An 18,238-nucleotide genomic window follows, 5' to 3' on the forward strand; every position below is an offset into this window, starting at 1 on the left:
TTAAACCTCTCAATAGAGCCATCAGAGTGATATTTAATGGTAAACACTCATTTACAACCCACTGGTTCCTTCCCTTCAGGCAAGTCAACAATATCCTAGGTATGGTTCTTATGCAAAGCATCCAGTTCAGCCATCATAGCATCCTTCCATTCAGCTTGAGATAAGGCTTCCAGTACGGACTTGGGTATCACATTGGAAGAAACAGATGCAAGAAAAGAGTATTACACTTCCGCTTGCCCTTGCGGAGTGCAATAGGAAGGTCAAGGTCTAGGAAACCTGTAGATGGGTCAGAAGAAGGCTGAACTGTTACCGCAAGAATGATGGGAGGAGCAAGAGGCTCTTCTGAAGGAGTGGAAATAACTTGCCCATGTCTGAATCTCTGCCTTTGGTACCACCTTTGGAGAACAGGAGGAGGAGGAATTATAGGAGAATGAGGTGGAGAAGGAGAAATAGGAATATCGGAGGTAGGTCCAGTGGTAGAAGTGGACACCTCATGATAGGACTCAAGAAGAATGGGAAGAGGAAAGGGCTCTTTAGATTTCTCCCCCTCAAGAGGAATGCTAAAGAAAGGAGTCAACTCAGCAAAGGTGATATCCTGAGATACAAAACGGGTGTCACGAACTGGATTAAAGCAGCAATATCCCTTCTGTGTGGAAGCATATCCTCATCCGGGAAGAGAAGGCTAAAGGGGGTTTTAAAGTTAAGGACCCAGGAGGGCATACAGTTGATCAAAAAAGTAGCAGTAAGAACAGCATCTCCCCAAAATTTTATAGGAACATGGGATGCAAACAAGAGGGATCTGGCAACTTCAAACACATTTATGTTCTTCCTTTCCGCCACCCCGTTTTATTGTGGAGTGTAGGAACAAGAACTTTGATGAATAACCCCAAAAGTTTCAAGATAGGTGGAGAAGGTTCTCTCAAAATACTCCTTAGCATTATTAGAATGGAATATTTTGATACAAGTGTTAAACTGGGTGAGGATGAGTTCATGAAATTTTTGCACAATAGTTGGTACTTCATCCCTGGATTTCATGAAATAAATCCAAGTTTAACGCGAATAGTCATCAATAAAAAAGATGTACCTGTAACCCCCCATAGTTGGCAAATATGGCCCCCACACGTCAGAGTGAACAATATCGAAAGGAGAAAGAGATCTTTTATTGCTTACTAAATAGGAATGTCTACAATGCTTTTCCAGTTCACACGACTCACAATGAAGACTCGACAAAGACACTCCCTTAAACATATCTGGAAACAAATGACTCAAAGCAGAAAATGACAAATGACCAAATCGAAAGTGACATAACAAAATTTTGTTAACAGACTCTGACAAAACTGACTCTAAGGCAACTCCATGAGGTGGTCCCAAAGCTCGATCCGGTGTGTCCAGCAAGTATATTCCGTTCGCCTCATGGCCACTCCCAATCATCCTCTGAGAGTGCAAGTCCTAAAAAACACAATGAGTGGGAAAGAAGGTTATGCTACAATTCATGGATTTAGTGAAGCTGCTAATAGATAAAAGGTTTGTGTTAAGTTTAGGGACATGAAGGGCAGAGGATAAATAAAGGGTGTCAGAGGTATTTATATCTCCTTTACCAGAGATGGGAGCAAGAGACCCATCAGCAAGGGATATTTTCTCTTTGCCAAAGAGAAGGTGGTATGAGCAGAAGAGATTAGACAGGCTGGTCATATGGTTTGATGCACCGGAATCAATAATCCCTTAATTTTATGATTACCTGAAACTGAAGCATGATTTGTAGAAGCATGAATACCTGAGTGAGCAAATGCTGATGAAGATGATGTGTTGTTGGAAGGGTGAGATGAAGAAACAGTAGCTTCCAAGTGATTTAGGAGCCTCCCATACTTTTCAAAATCCGCCTTCATTGCTGCCAATTGCTCAATGGTTGATTTCTCTTCACCCTCCTTATTTCCTCCTTCAGGTACTGTAGCAACATTAGCTGTCTTAGGCTTTCCTACCTGACTGCCCTTCTTAGAGTTGTTATTCTTAAACCTATCAGGGAGAAGCTCAGGATGAAGCTTCCAGCAAGTGTCCTTTGTATGCCTCGGTTTCTTGCAATATTCAAATATCTGCTCCTTTTTCTCAGTAGGACCCTTTGGCTTTATTTCAGCATGTGCAAAGTGTTCTATAGGTGGACCCTGCAACTAAACCTTCTGCCTACTCTCCTCACTACTTATCATAGCATATGCATGTGAAAGAGTAACCTCATCTTTGGCCAAGATATTTTGCCTAATGATGTCAAACTCAGGGTTGAGTCCAGTGAGAAATTCAAACACCCTATTTCTCTCCACTAACTTCCTATACATTTCAGCATCATTGTTACTCTCCCATATAACTATCTCCATAACATCAATTTCTTGCCATAGGGATTTCAGTATAGAGTAGTAGATTGCTACACTCTTCTCCCCCTGTCTTAGGTTCTTCACATCACTTTTCAACTTATATGCTCTGGCTACATTCAATTTCTGTGAATAGGTCTCAGTAACACTGTCCCATATCTCCTTAGCCGAAGACATCTAGAGATAGTGCTGACTTATATGAGGTTGCATAGAATTGACCAACCATCCTATGACAGTATGGTTCTCTTGCATCCATTTTTCAAATTCAGGGTCTGTCTCTTCGGGTTTCACTTTACTACCTGTGAGATACCCAAGTTTTCCTCTACTACAGACATAAATTCTTATAGACTGTGCCCAAGCAAGATAATTTGTCCCATCTAGCTTGATTGTGGTTACACCAGTCAAAACAGAATCTACCGAGCCAAGGCCTGAAACCGGAACTTGCTTGAACTCACTTCCGTATGGCTCCATTAATCAAACGAAAATCAAAGAACCAGAAATTTTGTCTGTGTAAACTTACTTGAAGTCAAACCAGAACCCAGATGCTTGAAAACTAGGGTTTTACTCCGTCCAACTGTTAGGGAGAAAGAGAGAATATGTAGCCGCTCCTACTAGACCTTACCAATCTCTTCCAAACCTGAACCACCCTCCTTTAGGAGTCACAAGACACCTCCCAAGCACAGAGCGCCACACCCAAGCTTCACCTTTACCTGTACCTTCGAAAATCTCAAATCGGCTAGGGTTTTGGGCAGCAACAGAACAGCACCGCTTCTTGGCAATATCCAGCCAGATTTAAACTCTCCAAACCCTCTACCAACTAGGCCAGAGATCCTCTGTACTATAGAGAACCTATCTCTCCATACACTCTCTTAACCTAAGGGTGTATGGGAAAAGAAGAAAGGAAAAAAAGGAAGAAATAGACCTGCTCTGATACCAAGATGCAAATCAGTCCTCCAATATTAGGTGTAAATTCGAAGATTAGAAGAAAAAGGAAGAAGAGAAGTAAGAGCAGCAATACAAGAGAAGAAGAGAATCATCTCTCCTTTCTCCTCTAACCCTTTTTTTTATTAAGAATTAAAGTTAGAGTAATGACAAGTATGCCCTTAAGTGGGCGGCCAAATAGGCAGTAACATAAAGAGATTAAACAAAAAGAAATAGCAGGCCCATTAGCCAACAATAAAAGAAAAGATATTACAAGAGAAGATACTAGGGCCCATTTGGCCCAGTCTCTTTACATTCTCTCTACTTCACCATAACTGTAACATCACCACTGATAGATTGGCATATATTGAGTTCCTCACAAAGGCTGACCATATCTGAGTAATAGTCCTCAAGAGACATACCCATGTTGTAGGCTAAAAGGTAATTGAAACAACTGTTATATCCAAGTAATATTATTGCTCCTTGAACAACATCCTCTTCACTTTGTTCCCAAATCTGTAGAATTTCATTTCCATGGAATTCCAAAGCTAAGTTTTAATTTGTGCATCCTCCTCTAACCACTCTGAATACTTAGAACTATCAGTCCTGGGTTTTTTATCAGTAAGATACTTCAATTTCCTAATTTCTGTGACACTTCTAGAGATTTTTCCAAACAGCATAGTTTACACTTCCATTCAACTTGATAGTAGTCAACATAAAGGCTGTGGGGGCCATAACACTTTATTTTATCTCCATTCTATCTCACTTTTATGAGAAGGATGGGATCACCACTAGATTTTATCAACCCGATCACTCTCATAGCTCACAAATCATCTATCACGCCACTATTAAACACTTCATAGCATCAATCACCTTTCTGAATCATCATAGCATCAGTCACTACCACAAAAAACATCACTCCACAGCATTCCCTCTTGGTTTTAACCCACTAGAGGGATACACACTTCACTGTTCACCTATCACAGCAGCTGTGATGGTTAAAACCATCACTAATCAGCAAGAAAACATTCTAACTCTGGTCCAATGCCCTGTAACAGTGAGTACCAATCTTCCAAAAGAAACCATAGGTACATTGACTATGAAAAGAAGCCCTAACAAATCTCTTTCACGTCTCCTGATCTAATATCATGTAAAATATGGTATTGCATAGGCACTAAACAGCAAGAAACTGTGCTGAAAGGAGAAAGAAAGAGAGAGAGAAGAGAAGAGAATAGAAGAGAGAAGAAAACCACCGAACTGCTTTTAGAGAGATTAGAATATCTTAATCTCCTCCTAGCAATCAGCCCAGCCTAATGTTAACTTGAATAATGGATAGAATTACAAGTATACCTTTCTTTGTGAAAAACAGTGGACTGGAATGTCCTTATTCTAAGATAGAATTACTTAACTACCCTGCTGCCCATGTACAGCCAAAATAATGTTTTTCCAACAATGCTCTACTTGACAAACCCCAAAAAGTCGAATATAAAATAAAAACTAATGAGTTTAATTTAAAAACATAGAAAAAAAAAAGAAACTGGCTGCCTAAATGAATTTTCATTACTAGGGGGCTAGGGGATTGACCCCTTGGTGGGTTCTAATCATTTATCAAAAAGGGAAACAAGACAAGCAAATAGATAAATAGATGGTTAATTAAATGAAACAAACCTCAGCAGAAAGAATCTTATGATCAGCTTCTGCCATTCCTTCTGAGAAATTGCCAATCTGTTTCGGCCTAAGATAAGGAGGGACTTCATAAAAGCTAGATCTCTTGACTGCCTCTTCTACTGATAAAATAGGTGTCCCTAGATCTTCTGTGTCATAATCAACCACTGCAGAATTGGCTGCCATGTCGGCATGTTTCTGTGTATCTGCAACCTACAGAAGCCATTTCAATGAATTCAACATACAGAAGACAACTCCATGAAGGAAAGGCCCAATTTTGGTCAACCCTTCATGAAAAATAGAAAAATGCACCAGAATAGAAATCCACATGTATTACCACAAAAACTAATGGTTCTCCTGCATACTGAGTAAGATCATCAGCAAAAAGGTGTTCAGTACCAAACATGGTCTGAGATCCCAAGTTCTCCCCTCCTTCTGGGATATCATCAATGGAAATAACTCTAACAACTCCATACAATTCGGGTGGAGATTTGAATTGAATATCCTTTATTCGTGCCAAAGGCCTGGTACTGTATATGAATGCTCCATGAAGGCAGTCCTTTGGAGAAGGAATATCATCCACATAGATGGCCTCACCTACAAGATGTGACATTAATGATCAACAAAGAGGCCACCTTAAGCATCCATTAAATAAAAATATTTCTACTTTAGTGAGAGCACAATAAATAAAGGGATGACTATGACTTTAAAAGTAATGAAAACTGTGAGAAAGACAAATTCAGGTCTAATCAATATTAATTACCTTGAAACTTAATCTAATAATTAAAACATCTACCCGTATCCTAAAACTAAGAAAGAAAGAAAAAAATCATGATCCAGGTAGTTGCATTGTCATCAACAATAAAATCTCCAAGAATTAGAAGGTGGATGTTGGGAAGATGGAGAAGATGGAGGAGAGAATGAAAGTTCTTCAGGCAAGCTTAGTTGGAAGAATCGTAGGATGCAGGTTGGATGTAGCAAATATTGAAGTTTGGATGGTCATGTAATGGGGAAAAGAAAAGATAATGCCATAATGGGAGTGAGAAGTCTATGTGGCGGGCTTCTTCATTCATGTTCACAGTATGGAAGTGACAGACTAGGTATTGGAGTCTGAGAAACCGATTTCCACAAAGTTTGATCTTCGGTTGGGAAGATGGTATCCAGCAGCAGGGGTAATTGGCATGAGAAAAAGGAGTGCAGTGTGGCAGTTGTTGGTTCGGCTCTTATTAGTGTTTAAGTTGGTCTTATTTGTGTCTTATGTTCTTAGTTATTGGGCCTAAACCTGTTTATTGTTTTAATTGTTTATTTGTCTAGGTGTCCCATCACTAATCAGGGGCATTCTAGTCCATTCATGTAATATTATTTTATAATCATCTATATAAACTTGTTGGGTCGGCTGAAGAGTTAATGCCGCCTCTCTCGGATCTTCTTCTCTTCTTCTTCCTCTCCCTCTTCTTCGACTGCTGTAATCCAGCAAACATGGTATCAGAGCAAGGTTTGTTTGTCTGATTACAGCCGTCACCTTTTGGCCCTTCTCTTTTTTTTTCTTTTCCTTTCTCTCTTCTGTCTTGGTCGCTGTGAAGAAACCCTAGGGCTGACTGTAGAGCACAGCAAGGTCTGTATATAGGGTTTCCCTTGGTTGTAGGGCCCAAGGGGAGTTTGTTCCAGAGATCGATGCCCTACTAGACACCTTACAGCAGGTAGTAGCCATTCGGCTGCTAAGAGAGATCTGTGTGGAACAGATCTAGGTGGAAGGGCTGACTTCGACAGTCCTAGTTCGGTTCGTACAGTTGGTCACAGTCTACTACAGCAGAAATCAAAGTCCAATCCAGTCCAGAAGAGTTCTGCACTGTACAGAAGTGGAGTGTTCTTGGTTTCAGTTCTGTTACAAGGGGTTTTCAGGCCTGCAACAGCTTCGGTAAGTCTGAAATTGTGCTCTTTGCATTGAGTTTTTCAATTGTGATCACTGTAAGAGGAAGGAGATGTCTTCAATATCGGGGGAAGTGTCTTCTAGGGACAATAGACCTAGTGGGAGGTCTCCTAATCTGGAAAATCCAAATCTGCACAGCTTGCAGATCACCAGTGTACTGTTAGATGAATATAATTTCAGAGAATGGTTTGTTTCAGCCATGCTCTTCATTAGTTCCCGGGATCTTACAGGTTATCTAGATGGACAAAAGAATGAACCTGCAGTGGGTAGTGTGGAGTATGCAGTATGGCGTAGGGAAAATGCTACTGTTATGTCCTGGCTGCTTGCTTCGATGACTTCAAGAGTGACTAGGACTGTTCAACACTTTCCAACTGCTGCTAAGATTTGGGAGAAAGTCTCTAAAACTTATGGACAGAGAAAGAACAATACCAGAATTTATAGGCTGAACCAAGACATTGCTGCATTGAAACAAGGAGACATGACAGTTGCAACATATTTTGCAACCCTAGAAGGATTATGGGAAGAACTCGATCACCATCTTATTCTTGATTGGGAGAATGCAAAAGACAAAGAGAGGCATGATAAACAAATTGAGGAGGGTAGAGCCTTTAAGTTCTTGGTTGGCTTAGACCCAATGTTTGATAGCATAAGGTCTCAAATTTTGGGAAGGGATGAACTGTCAGATTTACATCATGTCTATTATCTAGTAAGGAATGAAGAGGTTAGGAGGAAAGAGATGCAAGTTGACACTCAAACACAGCCAGTTGAAGAGTTTGTTGAACATTCAGCCCTAATTTCTTCAAACCAAAAGGGGAGCAAGCATTCAGACAAGAGGCATCTTAAGTGCTCTCATTATGGTGGTGAAAGGCATGTAAAAGAGACCTGTTGGGTTCTTTATCCTCATCTGAAACCAGCTGCTTTAAGGAAAGACAAGAAGCCCCAAATGAACCAAACAGCAAATGGGAATCATGTTACTAGTTACAGTGGTGGTAGCTCGAAGAACACATCTATAGTTGCATCTTCTCCCATGGGACAGACTGCTAATTTCCCCACATCCGAATCATTGGGTAACTGCTAATGAGGTAGAGGTCCTTAGCCGGGCCTTAACCCGTCTAAGGACTAATTCTCTTGCTTCCACCTCTCTTGCCAAATCAGGTATTGTCTCTGCTTATAGTACAACTAGTTCCATTGACTCTACTTCTTGGATTATTGATTATGGTGCCACTGACCACATGACACACATGTCTTCTTTATTTTCTTCTTACCAATTGATGTCTGGCCAAGATAAGATGAGGGTTGTTGATGGTTTCCTCTTCACTATCTTTGGGGAAAGGGGGAGTTGACCCAAGCAAGAACCTCTCTTAAATCTGTTCTACATGTTCCCAATCTTACTTCCAATCTCTTATCTGTTTCGAACTTTACCAAGAATTTATATTGTAGTGTAACTTTCTTTCCTACTCATTGTGTCTTTCAGGACAGATTGACAAAGAGAACGATTGGGAGTGGTCATGAGTGTGGAGGTCTCTACTGTTTTGATGCAGACATAAGTTCGGCCTTACAATCATCTACAACCAGTAGTCAGAATAATGAGGAGTCAATAGCTAGGTTACACTTGTGGCATGCTAGGCTAGGTCATTTAGCTTTTTCTTCATTGCAAGGGTTGTTTCCTGTATTATTTAAGGGTATTTCGAGTCAAAGTCTAGTTTGTGAAGTGTGTCATTTGTCAAAACAATGTAGAACCATTTATCCAATTTCTAGTAATGAAATTTAAGCTCCTTTTGATTTTGTCCATTCTGATGTTTGGGGCCCTTCACCCCTTGTTTCTATGAATGGCTTTCGTTACTTTATCAGTTTTATTGATCACCATTCACAATGCACATGGATCTACTTGTTAAAAGGACGTGATGAAGTGCCACGAATAACCATGGAATTTTGTAAAATGATTGAGACTCGATTTGACAAGAAGATTAAGCAATTCCGTTCAGACAATGCTACGGAATATTTTGAAAGGTCCTTGAAACCTATTCATGGAAGATGCTGGCATGATACATCAGTCATCTTGTGCTAGTACCCCTCAACAGAATGGGGTTGTTGAGCGCAAAAATAGACACTTATTGGAGACCGCTCGAGCTTTATTATTTCAGCACAAGGTGCCCAAGCACTACTGATCTCAAGTTGTCCTTACCGCATCATATCTGATAAATCGGATGCCATCCAAGGTGTTGGGTATGAAAACTCCTTTCTCTGTCCTTAGCCCTAATCTTCCAGATTTTCCTCTTCCACCTAGGGTCTTTGGTTGTGTGTGCTTTATACATGTTAAGGATCCGAAGAAGTCCAAGTTAGATCCTAGGGCTATGAAATGAATCTTTTTAGGGTACTCTCCTACCCAGAAAGGTTACAAGTGTTATGATCCCATCACCAAGAAGAAGTATGTCACAAAAGATGTGGTATTTTTTGAGTCTCACTCCTATTTTCATTCTTCCCAAAATCCTCTTGAAGGGGAGACTACTGGGATGGAAGAGGATTCTTCTTTGGATTCTCCTTTCCTCTCCTGTTTTGTGCCTCTCTCTGCCTCGGGCCTTCCATCCTCTCCTCCTGATCCTCCTAATTGTAGCATCCCAGCTGAACCTAGTGAGGCTCCCATTACTCCTGTTACCACTCTTGATGCTGCAGATGTAACTGGAGACACCAGTAGGCAACAAAAAGATATAAGAATCACCTACAACAGAAGGAAAAAAGACCCTCCAACTCATAGCAGCAATTAATCGGACTCGGATCAATTTGCCTCAGCAACTTCAGGTAATCCTATCACTCATACTTCTAATTTGGATCTCCCTATTGCTCTTCGTAAGTTTACCTGCTCTTGTACTATCTGACACCCCATTGCTAAATTTGTCTCTTACTCGTGTTTATCTCCTCGTTATTATTCCTTTGTGTCTACTTTCTCCTTAGTGCATGTTCCTACTGGGTACTCAGAAGCAGTGTCTGATCCAAAATGGAAAGAGACTATGAATGAGGAAATGAAAGCCCTAATGAAAGCAAAGACCTGGGAATTAGTTGATATACCAAAAGGGAAGAGCACTGTAGGATGCAAGTGGGTGTTCACTGTAAAGCATAGGGAGGACGGGTCCATTGAAAGATTCAAGGCCAGACTTGTGGCAAAGGGGTTTACTCAAAAGGAAGGGATTGACTACAAATAGACCTTTGCTCCAGTCGCGAAGCTCAACACAATTCGGGTCTTATTGTCATTGGCTGCAAATTTCTCATGGGAGATACATCAGTTGGACGTAAAAAATGCTTTTCTAAATGGTGATCTACGTGAAGAAGTATTTATGAATCCTCCACCAAGTTATGGCTTTGATGGGAAAATATGTAAACTGAGGAAAGCATTATATGGGCTTAAGCAGTCTCCTCGGGCTTGGTTTGAGAGACTTTGTGGGGCCATGAAGAGAGTGGGATACACTCAAAGTGGTGCAGATCATACTTTGTTCATAAGGAAACAAAATAACCGACTTATGATGTTAATCGTCTATGTGGATGATATGGTGATTACAGGGGATGATTTGGAAGAGATAAAAAGATTAAAGGAGTTCTTGGCTTCTGAGTTTGAGATCAAAGACTTGGGCCATCTAAGATACTTCCTTGGAATTGAAGTTGCTAGATCAAAAGAGGGCATCTATATATGTCAGCGGAAGTATGTCCTTGACCTACTAGGGGAGACAGGTATGATGGGGTGTAGACCAACAGATACTCCAATAGAGCAGAACCATGGTATACAGGAATCAGTTGGAGAGGACTACCTTGATAGAGAAAGATACCAAAAACTGGTACGCAAGATGATATATCTGTCTCTCACTCGACCGGATATTGCTTATGCTATACATGTAGTCAGCCAGTTCATGCACTCACCAAAGATTCCTCATATGAGAGCAGTGGAAAGAATTCTCAGGTACTTGAAGAATTGCCCAGGAAAAGGAATTATGTTCAAAAAACACAACAAAATTGAATTGAAGCGTATAGTGATGCAGATTGAGCTGGCTCTATTAGGGACAGGAAGTCTACTTCTGGGTATTGCACGTTTGTTGGAGGAAATCTGGTTACATGGCGAAGTAAAAAGCAGAATGTGGTTTCCAAATCGAGTGCAAAGGCTGAATATCGAGCTATGGCCCATGGTGTTGAAGAACTGTTGTGGCTTAGAACCCTTCTTGGTGAGCTCGGGATAAAAGTCGAGTGTCCTCTCAGGCCGTACTGTGACAACAAGGCTGCCATCAACATTGCAAATAATCCAGTGCAACATGATAGGACGAAGCACATTGAGATTGACTAGCACTTCGTTAGAGAAAGAATTGTCTCAATTGTCTCAGGAGAACTTTGCATTCCTTATACTCCTTCCGAGATGCAGATTGCAGACGTATTAACTAAAGGACTAGCTTCAATGAAGTTCTCAGACTTACTTGGCAAGCTAAACATGATTGACATCCATGCTTAGCTTGTGGGGGAGTGTTGGTTCGGTTGTTATTAATGTTTAAGTTGGTCTTATTTGTGTCTTATGTTCTTAGTTATTGGGCCATAGTTATTGGGCCTAAACCTGTTTAATGTTTTAATTGTTTATTTGTCTAGGTGTCCCATCACTAATCAGGGGCATTCTAATCCGTTCATGTAATATTATTTTATAATCATCTATATAAACTTGTGGGGTCGGCTGAAGAGTTAATGTCGTCCCTCTCAGATCTTCTTCTCTTCTTCTTCCTCTCCCTCTTCTTCGACTGCTGTAATCCAGCAAACAACAGTATGGAAGTCACAAACTAGGTATTGGAGTCTGAGAAATCAATTTCCATAAAGTTTGATCTTCGGTTGGGAAGATGGTATCCAGCAGCAAAGGTAATTGGCATGAGAAAAAGGAGTGCAGTGTGGCTTGGAGTGGATGGTATCCCCTTGCATGCGTGGAGTGTGCTTACCTTCCAAGAAATTGGGGAGTGCCGTGGAAGATTTCTTGCTTTTGATAATAGGGATCAAACTTGGGACAAGCTGGACCTAGCAAGAATCCTGGTAGAAGTTGAGGACGTCTCCAGCATTCCAAGTTCTTTGAGACTTCAATTCGCAAGGAAATGGTATGATCTTAGGTTTCTTTTGGAAGTGGAGGATTCATCATCTCTGCACTCTTGCAAGGTCGACACTAAGGCTCAAGACGTGGAGGTCAACTAGAGGGCTGAGATGGTTTCGAACCCAGGAGAGTTTTGCAACAGAGATTGTTGAGGAGGTGAACAATCGCAAAGAGAAGGAAGTTGAAGGAGAGGATTTTGGGCTGGGTGGAAAAGGGAATTCGATTGAAGGGGTGGGGATAAAAATGTCCAAAGAAAGACACATGGGAGAGGGAGGGGCGCAAAGTGAGGAAGCCCAAAAGTCAAGTGTTGGACTTGACTTGAAAAGAAAGCAACAGGTTGTTGCCTGTTCGGAGGAGGTGAATGGGATGTGTGGGGCCCATTCTTCTAGTGGTAAGAAATAGGCCTGTAAACAGATCGAGTTCGAATCAAATCAGGATAGATTCAAATTCGAAATCGATTATTAAAAAACACTATTCGAATTGGATATCGAATGTTTCAATTTGAATTCGAATTCTATTAATTAAATCGAATATTCGAATCGATTCGAATTTGACGGCATGAGGCCTATAATCTTAAATGACTGATTTTGGAAAGAAAAACAAGTAATTAGATTGAGAAAAGAGGCAGGGGATTGACGACGGAAGCCATGGGTTTCCGGTGGTGGGTCAAGTGTGAGTGTGTGACGGCGGCAGTCGTGGGTTCCTGATGGTGCAAATGCAATGGTACTGAGCAGTATTGGCCGATGATGCTGGACTGTTGTAGAACAATGACCCGTGATGCTGGATAGTTGAGGGCCTTGAGGTGTTGAGTTTGAGTTTGAGCAGCGGCGAAGGAGATGGTAGTGGTTGGTGCTCGACTCCATCACTGATGATAGCTTGCAAAGATTGAAAAAAAAAAAAAGGGAGAAAGAGGAAGAGAAGAGAATTGCGAATAGAAAAGACAAAAGGAGAGGGATGAAGAAGAATGAAATTAAAACTTAAAAGAGGGAGAAAAAATGACAAGAGTGACAAGAGAGAGAGAGGGAGGGGAGAGGAAGGGTCATCGAGAAGAGAGAGAGAGAGGGGGGGAGGCCCGAGAGAGGAGGGGAAGTGTCACCGAGAAGAGAGAGAGAGAGGGGAGAGGCACGATAGGGGAGGGGAAGGGTCATTGAAATGACGACTCAAGTAGGTAGGTGTAGGTGACATCATTTGTCAGCTCTTTTTATGAGGACATGATCCTCTTTAAGACTTTAAATGTATATAATTATTACTAATATATATTAAATATATATAATTAATCGAAATCGAATTTTAATCGAATCGGATCAACACTAATTCGAATACGAATTCGACAAGCTAACCGGTAAAATGTATAAATTCAAAATCGACCATTAAATTTATCGAACCATTCGAATTCGATTCAATTACATCAGATATCGAATTCGGAATCGGATAATCGGATACTGACTAAGAAAGGGGATCTTAGAAGGAGAAATTGGGAGTCAAGGTTAGGGTTTTAAAGAGGGAAAAATGGGGAAGATAGGAGGTAGAAGTCAAAGATTGATTGGGTTTGGATTATCACAAGGTAGGAAGGAGGAGAGAAGGAGATTCAAAGGGTGAAAAGGAGGCAGGATGACGGAAACCAGGCGAAAGAGAATGAGAATATGAAGCAAAAGACAATCAAGTTAAGTGGATTTGCAGGTGCAGTCTCAAGCTTCAATCAAGAGAGGAAGAAGTGACTGGGGAGTTTTAAGCTACGTGTGGATGCATCACTTGTTGTGGAGAGCTCGCAATGGCATATTAATCATACTGCAGGGGAGGCAGAGAGGTTAGGAGAACCTGAAGAGGAATCTAGGAAGAAAAGCTTGCATAAGAAAGGCTGGCAGCTAGAAGGATCATTGGAAGTTGAAGAGGAAGTGATTGTTCAAGCTCGCGAGATCAACCAAGGTCTGGAAGGTGTTAAATCATCCCAAAGTTATTCCCAATTTAAGAACCAGTTTCTGGAAACTCATATAGACATTGGAAGTGGAGGTTCGAGTGGTGAAGAAGCCACAAACAGGGAACGTGGAAGAATTATCGACGAGGACTATGTTGTGACAAAGGGAAGCACAAAGAGTATTCTACTTGGCTCGACAAATCTAGAGATCATTGCTCGCTTGAACACTGAGGTAAGCTCCAACATTGTATTTCCTTCAACAATGTTAGAAGACATCAATAAAGAAGGGGAGGAGAAGGGAGCCAAAGTTGAAGAGGAGGAAGGCAGGGGAAGCAAACAGAACAGAAAATATCCTAGTGGGGAGGACATAGATGAGCATAAGCCAAGAGTTTATAATAGAAAAAGAAGGGATATTTATCTGGAAATGAAGGAACTAGGGGTGAGAGGGGGGAAGTGAGAGAGCAGGATGGCCTTGAGGAGAGAGGTCTCAGAAGAGGAGGGTTCTAGAAAAGGAAAGGTGGATATTGAAGAGCTAGTGGAGGGATAGATGGAGGTGAGGAAATCTAGGTTTATTTTTTCTGGGTGGGGAGAGAGTGGTTAGAAGGGCGATTGAGTTTTCCAAAAGGAACAGGAGAGGAGAACAAAACAAGAAAAAAGTTTTAGAGGAGGCAGGTGAGGCGTGGGAAGGAAGAGGATTTGGTAGGGGAAGAGTGAAGGGGTTGCCAAAAGAGAAAGGAGAGGACAGACAGTGGAGGCAGGAGATGGAATTCAGATTGTTATCACTTGGTTTGACTGGTGGAGGTTGTTGGTAAGTCTATTTCAGACTGTCCTGGAGATGCCTGAATTTGCACAAGTCAAGAAAGAAGAGTTCGGGAACAGCCTTTGGGAGGTGCTGGGATTGCAATTTTGTAATATGGTCGGTTGGTTTTGACTTTGATATGTATTTTTTTTCGTTATTGATGTTGTTTTGAGTTATTTCTAGGTGTTGAATTAACATCCTCGGTGTAGCATTCGACCTGGTTTCCAGTCACTTCACTATTGCCTGAAATTTCCTCACCTCCCATCTCATATTCATTCTCCATTCCAGCATCGGCCCTAGCATTCTGCTCCTCAGTGGGACAGAGGCTACTCTTTAAAACATTGAAGTCAGAGTTTTTTTTCTTTTATCGCCTTCCTAAACATTTTCACCCACCTCAGTTCTCTCCAAACGATCTTCCACGTCCCCCTTACTACTAAGCTTAGGATGTTGGTCCACCACCTCTTTAACAAACGAAACTGCACATCTGAAGTGTTTTCACTTCCCTCCTTTACCTTGTCTAAGACACTGTGAGAACCTTTCTCAGGAGATACAGATCTAGTTCTGCCAGTAGCTCTTCCTTGTGAAATGCCGATTTCAGTAGTCACTAAGAGTGCTTGTGAGTCAATCTTTTCTGAAGATGCCTCAATCTCCGGGTACCTTGACTCACACAAATCACCAGAATGAAACTTAGTAATCACCCACTCCCAAATCTCTTCCTTGCTTTTTCCTTAAACAAAATGGGGGATATCGATTTTTAAATCTTATCACCTTTTTCGCCCTCAGCTACTTAGTCGTGCTATTCCTCACCCATCGTCCACCCTTGGGGTGAAGCCAAATCGCTTCTGATCAAGTGTGATGGAACCCTTGAGAATCAGCCCTCGAGCAGCTCTGTAAAAAATCCCTCTTCAAATCGACGTTCTCTGAAAAAAATGGCTGGAGAAGACAATGGACGAAAATTATCGTCCCCTAATGGCTTACTCAAAAAATCGGGTTCTCGACTCGCCTGGCAATTTAAAGCCTCACGTGATCTCCTCTTGCTTGGTCCATCAACCCGGCCTGGTTCAGTAAAATGGTGAATCCTCTACAATCGAAACCTGTAAGAGTAAGCCATCATCTTCAACCTTTCCAGTTTCCACCTCTCCCAACCTTCCTTCTCCACGTGTCACCCATCCCACCAATAAGCCATCATCTTCAACCTTCAAACTCTTCTTCCACAGACGTTTCAAATTCTGTCAAGCACCAGACCTTCAACCAGAATTCAGTAGAGCTGAGAAGAGAGACATGCACATGCCTGGAGTGCAAAATCCACACTGAGAAGCATGGAACCCAGCAAACCTTTGGTGGATTGGGTGGAACCCATCTTTTCTGTTTCCAAGACCTTCTGTTGTTGTAATAGAACATCCTTGTAAACTGCAAAGAAGTGTCAGACATGAACTCACTGTGAAGTCTTCAACTTTTTCAAGCACAGGATCGTACTTTGACAGAAGAACCACGCATGCACCACAACCGCCTGCAACCAAAAATTCGAACTGAATATTAGATGCAAAATTTATTCTCCAATCAATCTAAGAAGACCTATATGATGGAAATTTCTCTTCTAAATAAGAGGAAAAAAAAAAGAATGTAATCGAATCATAATCTCCAAGAAATAAAACAGAGTAGCAGTAATGAATTCCATAAGAGTCCAAACCTTACACGAGAAACTCAACACCAAATGCCACAGATAATAGTCCACCAACAGTTTGAAGAGAAGCACCAATAAAATTATGTTTCCAATGCTAAAGCGTTCAATTTCAGAGATGCCACAGAAGCCAAAACTAAACTACTGTACTACTAATGTTTTTTTTTTTTTTTTTCTTTAACTTGCTAAAGAAGCCATAACCCATTAATAAGAACCTTCTCAATATGCTAAAGAAGCCAGATAAACGAGCCATACTCCTAGAACACCTAACCAAACAATTATATCCATACTGTTAAAGAAAAAACCAACCGCATAGAAGCCCAAAATTCTGTATTAATGAAACCTTCAGAAACTAACCCGAAGCATCAAATAACCAGAAACAATAAAAATTTGAGGAGAAACCACGGGGACAATCGGAAAAACAACTTACCTTCTCCACAACCAAGCTTAGCACCTCTATAACGTGTCCGAGAACGTAAGAACTCAAGCAACGTAGTTGAAGGGTCAACTCCAAAGAGCTCGAATCTCTCTCCATTAATAGCGAAAACCAGCTTCTTCTTCTGTGCTCTATCCATCTCTTGGTATGAGTGTGATCGAAAATAGAGCTTCGTCCTTGACTTGAAATTGAACTCATTGATACCGTAAAACCCAAAGAAACGACGTAATAATTAAAAAGAAAGGACGATCAACCCACCAAGTTATCATCTGATAAACAAGACACTTCCTGAACGAGGACTCTCCCAATGGTCGTCAAATGAACACGTTGAGAGAGAGAGAGAGGAGATTTTGGAGTGGGGCGCATACAATCATCACTTTGCTCAATAGGTGAAACTGACTGGTCCGGATCAGGTATCACATGGTGAGCAATTAAAAACAACCCGTCCCTCAGAATGAGAAAGTCTATGTCTATTATATAGAAAAGATATGATATGGAAAGAGTTTTGTTCAATCAAAATCCGCCACCAATGAATTTTGATAAATAACACCTGATTTGCTATCCGTCTATGATTCCAATTGATTGCCACCTGCCCTATCTTCAAAAAAAAATTAAAAACAACTTAAAAAAAAACCTTCAAAAAAATAACTTTTGACACATTTATCAGAATTATAAAGTGCTCAACATGACGTGTCTATCAAATCAATATTCGAAAGTGATTCTAACTGGATTTTTCCTTTGGTGAATACCATCACAGAAATCTGAACAGTCATTCTCCGTTTTTCCTTTTGAATTCAGTATTTTAAGACATGTCATTTATTGCTTACAATCTTACATAATTAAAACCTTTAACCAGCAAAACCCCGCACCAATCTATAGAGAATAGAAGGCAGTACTAACCCATCCTACCTTTTGCCGTTGAGGTTGAGATTATCAGACTCCGGTGGAGTTGCATTTTTTTCTGCGTTTATGAAGGCCACAGATGCTCTCTCATGCTCCATTTGGAAGGAGTATAAATAAAATATCTAGAGGGCAAAATTTTATATTTTGTATTATTTTGTATAGATCTGTATTGTATATACTTGTATTTGTATTCCTTCAAAACTGAACTTAAAGTCTTGCAAATAACAACCGCATGTGGTGGTAAAAGCCCTATTGTTGATGTGACATGACTCACACCGAAGAATTGCCATTTATGCATTTTTTAAATTTTGTGTTTTTATCTTTTATTAATGTTTGTTATTTAATTATGACATTAAAGGTTGATACATTTGACCCAAAAGTTAAACTATTGATCTCAACCAAACAGGAAAATAATTTCATTTTTGTTTAGTTTTACAATATGTATTTCATTTTGTCATCAATAAAAGTATTCCTTGTTTACTATACTTATATTTTTTTAATTTGATTAAAAATATCATAAATGT

At 40.6% G+C, this 18,238-nt stretch overlaps 1 pseudogene across 1 annotated transcript in view; it reads right to left on the reverse strand.

The window, feature by feature from the left end:
* LOC148871470 (indole-3-acetaldehyde oxidase-like) overlaps positions 1-17,218 on the reverse strand; it is a 103,890-nt pseudogene extending 86,672 nt beyond the window's left edge. The window contains exons 1-5 of the transcript XR_016107274.1: positions 16,806-17,218; positions 15,947-16,204; positions 15,230-15,421; positions 5,284-5,543; positions 4,950-5,159 (exon numbers count right to left, since the gene is read on the reverse strand). The product of XR_016107274.1 is annotated as an indole-3-acetaldehyde oxidase-like (transcript). The remainder of the gene's footprint in view (positions 1-4,949; positions 5,160-5,283; positions 5,544-15,229; positions 15,422-15,946; positions 16,205-16,805) is intronic.
* Positions 17,219-18,238: the final 1,020 nt, after the last annotated feature.

This window comes from Nelumbo lutea, chromosome 2 (assembly GCF_056320005.1).
Source record: "Nelumbo lutea isolate HS-2025 chromosome 2, American lotus-T2T, whole genome shotgun sequence".
Classification (NCBI taxonomy): Eukaryota; Viridiplantae; Streptophyta; class Magnoliopsida; order Proteales; family Nelumbonaceae; genus Nelumbo; species Nelumbo lutea.